We start from the raw sequence: 7,960 nt of genomic DNA, 5'->3' as shown, positions 1-7,960 counted from the left end.
ACTTACAAAGATGTGATTAAGACTAGTAGCAGACAGTAGGGATGTCCTGGGGTCCACTGCTGACATATCCTTTTGAGGTCAATATGGCCTCCTTGAGAAAGCCTGTCAGCTATCCATTGTGGCTTAGAATTTCTCCACATATTCTACAACCACAAACACTAATGAAAAGAAGAAAGCTCAAGAAGTTCCTTAGTTAGAAAATGTAGCTCATGCACATTTGGTATTCTGAGATAACAGTGGATGACATGAGTTAGATGGTGGAAAGGAAAAACAACCAGTTGGTTATCTTGGTAGTGGGGAGAGTGGAGCTGAAGATAATAGCTTTAGGGTTTGGCTGGTTATTTCTGTCCAGTTAGCCGTCTGGGTGGTATCCTGGCCCTGGCCCATTTTGACTTGGCCAGGTAAAGAAGAGACTCTGTCTATGGCAGGATATAAATGTCATTATAATTTATTTTCTAAACAGATATTTTTGATAAAGAGGTGCTAACAATAGGTAAAAACTGTGAGTGTACCAGGATTGTATGTGATTGTACCAGATAAAAATAGGATATAAAGCCGCCCTGAATATAAATACAGGGGAGTCTCCAGACCAGAGCAATCTTGTTGATGCCTTTGTGGAGGTAAAAGATGACCAACACGAGTATCCCAGTGGCTTCTGGCATAGGTGGAAGTGAGCCAGCCACTTGCTGGAACCGCCATGAAGTTGGTTTAATATTACTGAAAGGCAGGGAGCTTAGTGAGGAAATCCATTATGAAAGTGGCCCAGGGGAACTGAATGCTTGGCAGGGGCACAGGGAGCCTTTGGCTTCTCCCAGCAGGTATTTGTTCTTGTGTATAGTTGTACATCATAACATTCCATCACTTTCAATTTTGACCTGTGGTCATCAAAAGTCATGAGTCAAGGAATGGTGTACCTGGGTGGCTCAGTCGGTTGAACTTCTGACTCTTGATTTCAGCTTAGGTCATGGTCTTGGGGTTGTAAGATCAAGCCCCATGAGGGGCTCTGTGCTCAGTGTGGAGTCTGCTTGGGATTCTCTCTCACCCTCTGCCTCTTCCCCAACCCATGCTTGCTCTCTCTCTCTCTTTCTCAATAAAATAAGTAAATAAATCTTAAAAAAAAAAAAGTCACAAGAAAAAAATAGACCCTTAAGTTGGCCAAAGTGAACAAGTGAACAGAGGACAAAATTCATAGTAACCTTCTATGACGTGCAGGTGATTTGAGAGAAACCTCCCTTTGAGGGCAAGAGGAGGTTCTACCTGGCCTTTTCATGTGCTACTTGCCATTTCCGGATGAGGGACAAGAAGTCCAATACGAACTGGAACAGAGGATGGAACATTGTGGTGTCACAAAACCCTGTTCCCAAGGGAGACGGTGAATCAGAATATTGAGAACAAGGAGAGGACACATTTGTCATGTCCTGGCAGGAGGGACTGATGGATTCTGTACAGTATCTAAGAAACAAGTGTTATTTCTGGAGAAAGAGTTGTCTCTTTGCAAAATGGCATTGTCCAGTCACGTTTTAATGAGAGGATGTTCTAGCAGAAAACAACATTGACCTTACTGAGACCAGGTAAAATGCAAGCACTTTAGTGTGTCTGGTGTGGAGAGGTAATAATGATTAAGAATCAAATAGGATGGGGTGCCTGGCTGGCTCAGTTGGAAGAGCATGCAACTCTTGATCTTGAGGTCATGAGTTTGAGTTCCACATTTGATATAGAGATTACTAAATAATACTACTAATAATAAACTTTTAAAAAATTGGATAGCACAATGTACATTTCAGCAGCCTTCAACTGAGGACTTTAGTTCCTCCTGGAACTTAGTTGAGAATTCTTAGAATTACATAAAGAGTACAGTGGAAGAAGAACTGTTCATGATAATTTTAAAAGTTATGAAAAAAGGCAGGCAAATATTAAAGTTTGAATGGCACAGGATTTGAAACCAAAACCCAAGCAGCACCTTGTAACATGTTGACTTCTGTTTCCCCCCCAAAATTGACATTTCCTCAAGCCAGACACAAAGATTTATCAGACTTTATTTTATGGCACACCTATTTTCATCAGGAGTTTATATGGCAATTTCAAAATAGCTACTGAGCAGCTAAAAGAGAGAGAGAAAATTATAGGCCATTAAACTGTTAAATGGAAGTTCTGTAGGACTCTCGTTACACCTATTCTACTCTGCCTATAGGCATGATGTTTCAAGATAACAAGATCTTTGTAAGAATCTTATTACAGCAACTGATAAGGATAGCAACCTGTATCATCAAATGTGAGATAAGGACACACTTTCACAAGAAGAATTTTAAAATCAATTTAGAGGTAGGAGCAGAATATGAAAAAGAGATTAGGACCTTAAATATTTGGGCTCTCAAAGGGTGTTTTAAAAATAAATTGTATAGATGCTAAGAAATTTGATACCCACTGTTCATAAAGATAACCTTTTTCATTTTAAGCCAATGCTGATTATTTCCCCCTTTGATATGTGAACCCAAATTCACATCCTTTCCTCTGGAAGAACAGAAGCCTAAGATGTTTTTTGTAGCCTTTCAACTGGAGTTTATTCTATCCCTGTGAGTTTTCCCTTCTCCCGGTGAAATCCACATAGGTTCAGTTTAACCTATTCGTGTTTTCTAGTCCCCTCCCCTCTGGTCACATTTCAGTTGGTGAATGCAGATGTGGACTGAACAAGCTTAAGGGAGGGCCACCGCCTCTTTTGTTCTGCAAGCATCCTGGCTTTCATGTGGCCTAAGGTTGCACTTCTTGCTGTGCTTTGGCCGCCACATACTACAAAGGAAGGAGATCGTCCTAACCATGAAATGATGTAGGCCAGTGAAGCAGAAACCAGAGGTAGTCAGCTACTTGAGAGCTCATGAGGACTGGCTCCGAAGAAACCAACTTTGTCCTACACAAGGTTGCTGACATCACAAGTTCCATTGTGGGGAAGGGGTGCCAATTTGTTCCAGGATGTTCCAATTTGTATCCCAGGAAATATACATATAAATACAAATAAGAATCAACATTAGCGTGGGGCTACACTAGACCTCTCTAACATAGTTTAAGGGCTTAAACATCTTAAAACATCAAGTAGAAGACGGATTCCTTAAAGCCCAGGAAGAATTCAAGGTATCTTAAAAGTTCTGCTACTTTACAGCCTAGATTTTTATCACAGCGTTTAATGCTTCCTGACCCATAAGTGGCATCCAATATTTATGCTCCGCATGAGTTGAGTATTACCTACTTTTAAAGATCTAATCACAGAAGGACATTTCTATTGAATTTCATGTGAGTTAACTAATAAATAAAGCCATTCTTATCTGCATGTTAATGTTTCATTTGAAAAGCAAAGCAGCCAAACAATGAGGAATGAGAGACCTGGGAACAGCTTGTTCTAGGATCTGTGTTATCTTGTCATAAGTTTAAGACAATATTCAAAGGACTTCCCTTGCTTTTTGGATACCTAATCCAGGGGAAATTATCTAATATCTTTTTTTAAGTAGTAAGCATGTATGCCATTGGCTTACACGAAAAGGAAGTGTATTTCACCTTTGCAAAAGACATTTCTCTGAAGTTGTGTATAATATTTTTTTGTAAATTAAAGCAGTTACAATTTACTTATACTAAAGGCTTTTGAAATGTTCAATTACATTTCTGCTTCTTTGAATTAGAAATGTCTGTAACATAAGTTTGTTTGTTTTTTTAAGTTTATTTAAGTGATCTCTACACCCAATGTGGGGCTTGAACTCAGGACTTCTGGGTCATGAGTGAAAAAATCACATGCTCCTCCAACTATAGGTCACAGGCACCCTATAACATAAGCTTTTTTATAAAACTGTGTGCTTCTTCTTCTTCTTCTTTTTTTTTTTTTTAGATTTTACTTATTTATTTGACACAGAGAAAGAGACAGTGAGAGAGGGAATACAAGCAGGGGGAGTGGGAGAAGGAGAAGAAGACTCCCCACTGTGCAGGGAGCCCAGCACAGGGCTAGATCCTAGGACCCTCAGATCATGACCTGAGCTGAAGGCAGATACTTAACGACTGAGCCATCCAGGCGCCGGTGCTTCTATTTTATAACTAACTCTGTACCAACAATTTGAAGTCAGTAGGGCAGTGTTATCATTAGGACTCTTTTATTCAGTAATTATATTTATGCATGATTATTTCTGAATTTCAGACAATAATATATTACATTTTCTTAAAATACAGCACATCTGTATTTTACTTATTGGAAGTTAAGTCAGTAATTTTAGCTATGACTATGACGATTTAAATCAGAAAACTTGTTCTATTTGAGCATGATATACAATAGCATTCAAACTTATTTTGCTAATTCAGAAGTCTTTAATTTGGAGTGGCACTTCTGAATTACCATCTGTACTATTTGCTAATAAGTATAGTTGTGATTTTAGAAGTCACTGGGCATTTAATGAAGACCTGCGATATACGAAACCATCACTTCGTAACATGTTATAATGGTTGAGATATGCTTTTGTCCTTCAAGAGATTCACTACAAAAGAATTTGGTAAATTATGTAAGTTAGGAAGTATATCAGACCGTGCTATAATATACATACTTTTAAGACAAAGGCATGATGAGATCATTTATCTTTTACATTTAAAAAGCATTTTACACAATTAAAAGGCTAATGAAATTATAATGTCCACATTTTTCCATTTTCAGAATGTTTTACATTAGCTTATTAAATAATGAATGTAAGCATCCTCCAAAAAAGGTGGTCTGCCCCATTATCTTTTCCTGTATTGCCCCTCGTTCTGCAGCAGGAGTGTGTATGGATTTATCATCACAAAAGAAAAAACCAAAATCCAAAAACTGAGCATTGTGACAAAAAGACTCCACTTCCCTCTCTTATAAGAACTGCCAGCTGGGGCCATCACTCAGGCAGGAAACAGGAATTCAGCGAGTGGGCCAAAGGGAGATTCAAGTTTTCCAACAGGAAGCGACATGGAATCTGCTTCTGGCTGTCAGAGATTGCTTGTGTAAAGCTCCTGGGGAAAGATGATGCCTGCCTTTGTAGTCGAAAGGTCATTAGGGGGGATTAAGCCGAAAGGCTAGCTTTGTGTAGTATGCTTAGTTCCACTGATAGGTAGAACCAGACAACCAGCTAATTTTAGTCTGAACTATGGCATTTAGTGCTCCTACATGATCTAGAACAAATCATTCAAACTTGCCAGGCCATAATTCTTTCATGTGCATATAACCCAAGTGTCTTGGCTCCATTAGACTATGTAAACAAATGAAAGTAACATTTCCATTAAATAGCAAAATTACTTTGGAGGAAACACTACCAACTTGATTACTAGAAATTAGCTCACTAAAATGTTCCCTGGGGACATGTGAGATGTTCCCCAGCACAATTTTAGGTGCACTTAGACAGAGCCTGTGTTCTCTGACTTGTCACACTGGTGCCTTGGCTCCCTAGTACACCACTGTTTTTTCTCTCTCCACACCCCCTTCTATAGAGAGCACGGGCTCCTACACCATCCGAGGCATAGAACAGGCCTTCCATTAAACCCCCTTGCCACAGAGCAGATTTGATTTATAAGATTTATCAAGACTTTACTGAAGATTCCTAAGGTTAGAAAATGATTAAAGGAAACAATATAGGTGATATAAAGAAACTTTCTTTCCCACTTCATTAAGTGGACAGTCTCCAGAGCTGCGAAGTAGGGCAGAAATCAGGAAGCTTTCTAGAATCAAGGAAAAACAAAAACAAAAACAAAACAAGGACAAGGACAAGAAAAATAGAAAATACCGTACTGGCTGGGGTCCCATGGTCAACTTTGTTCGGAGTTGAGAAAGAACAAAGAAATAAGGATAGAGCCCAGAGTTGGCTTGGTTTGGGGGGATTGGCTGACCAGATATACTGTCATTTTGGTCTTGTGGAGCATTTACATAGACAGGAAAGTTATTTAAGTTTTGGTTTGCTGAGGTGGTACCCTGGGCAGGAGCAGTACCATCTTGGGCCTAGAAATTTATTTGAACCACCTAGGAAGGGAGAGAAAAATAGAACATGGAATAAGCTGTGAGGATACCTCTCTTCCTCTTTTCTTTTTTTCCTTTCCTTCCCTTCCTCCTTCCTCCCTTTCTTCTTTCCTTCCTTCCAAAGAACAGCTATTAAGTAATAACACTATGTGCCCAGCATGTGTAAGTAAAAACAGATGTGGTTCCTGCTCATGGATTCTATGGTCTAGCAGAGGGAAAAGACCAAATAATCAATCAAATAAAGATCATTATAAGTTGATAAATGCATCGAAGAAAAAGTAGAGTCCAGATGGGGAGGAGCTTACCTAGTCTGGGGCTTTAGGACAAGAGTTCTTAAGGAAAAGATAATACAGCGGAATGCTGAAGCAGTCACAGGCATCCAGAGGCTCAGGGGGTAGACAGAGGAAGACACTGATGATGAAGGAAAACTTCCTGGGAAGGCTCCAAAGCAGAGAGGGTCTGGCCCTATTTTGAGAAACTGAAAGACTTTCTGAGAGGGAGAACTAATAGCAGAATACAATAAAGTAGATCACAGGTGGAATCATAAGACACCACCGAAGGTTTTTAAACAGGAGTGACACTGTCAGATAGGAGCTGCCCAAGGAGAAATGCCAGCCCAGTGGGGAGAGAGCACGTACTTCAAATAGCAGGACTGAAAGACAAAGCTAGGAGCGAAGTAACTGTGCTGGGAAAGGAAATACAGATTTTGTAAACTAGATAAATTTTATTTTCAAGTATTAAAAAAGAATGATCACCATCCCCACAAAGCTTGTATACAAATGCTCAAAGCAGCATTATTCATAATAGCCAAAAAGTGGAAACAATCCACAGGTCTATTAATGGATAAAAGGATAAATAAAATGCACTTTATCTATACAATGGAATCATCATTTGGCAATAAGAAGAAATGAAATACTGACATAAGCTATATGCATGACCCTTGAAAACACTATGCTAAGTGAATGGAGACACCAATGACTACATGTTGTATAATTCCGTATATATGAAATGTCCAGAATAAGCAAATGTATAGACATAAAGTAGATTAGTGGTTGCTCAGAGCTGGGTGTGAGGTGGGGGACTGACTGGTAATAGGTATGGAGTTTCTTTTAGGGGAAACAAAACTATTCTAAAATTAAATTTTTGTGATGATTGCACAACTCCAGGAATATACCAAAACATATTGAATTGCCCACTTTAAAAAGGGTGAATTATATGGATATATGTGGATTATATCTCAATAAAGCTGTTAAAACAAAAAGTAATTTTAAAGAGAATCCAGGCACTAGGGACATCTGTAGAAATGCATCTCAATCCTAAATTTCTCTTGCTTCATATTCATAGTACTCCAAATTAATTGTAGTTAGCAAAAGACACCACAATGACTGTCTTGCTCAGGTGAGTTGGGAGGATTTATGGCTCTATTAATACACGTTAAAATGATAGAATTGAGCCCATTGTTCATCTAAATTAGCAGTACCAAGCAGCTGTTTCGGTTAATCATTATGAGGACTGCAAACAGAACTGAAAAGAGCACTCCATTTTTTCCCAGCATTTAAAAAAAGGTCTTAATTTGCTAAAATAATGCCTTTTCTCTTTTTAGCATTTTTCCTTTTGAAAAGTAACCCCAAAATGTTTCTTGAAATCTTATTTTCATTAAAATTAAAGTGTTAGCTTAACTTTAAAATGTTGCCTCCGATCCTTGAATTATTTTCTATTTCTTCAATCTCGATCGGGAATATGGGAACCATTATTTATTAAATACTACTTAGATTCAAAATAGCTACAGGGAATATGAGGTTGAGCAGGTGGCAATGCTTCCGTTTTCACACTCTGAGAAGGCCAAGGTTTCTTAGGGAAGCATTCCTGGTATCTGTATTAACCAGTCTCATAGTTCCTCAGCTGGTTGTGTGTGTGTGTGTGTGTGTGTGTGTGTGTGTGTGTGTGTGTGTGTGT

Source organism: Enhydra lutris, unplaced genomic scaffold (assembly GCF_002288905.1).
Source record: "Enhydra lutris kenyoni isolate GAN:26980312 unplaced genomic scaffold, ASM228890v2 scaffoldscaffold15, whole genome shotgun sequence".
Lineage (NCBI taxonomy): Eukaryota > Metazoa > Chordata > Mammalia > Carnivora > Mustelidae > Enhydra > Enhydra lutris.
Note: the sequence above shows the minus strand (reverse complement) of the source record.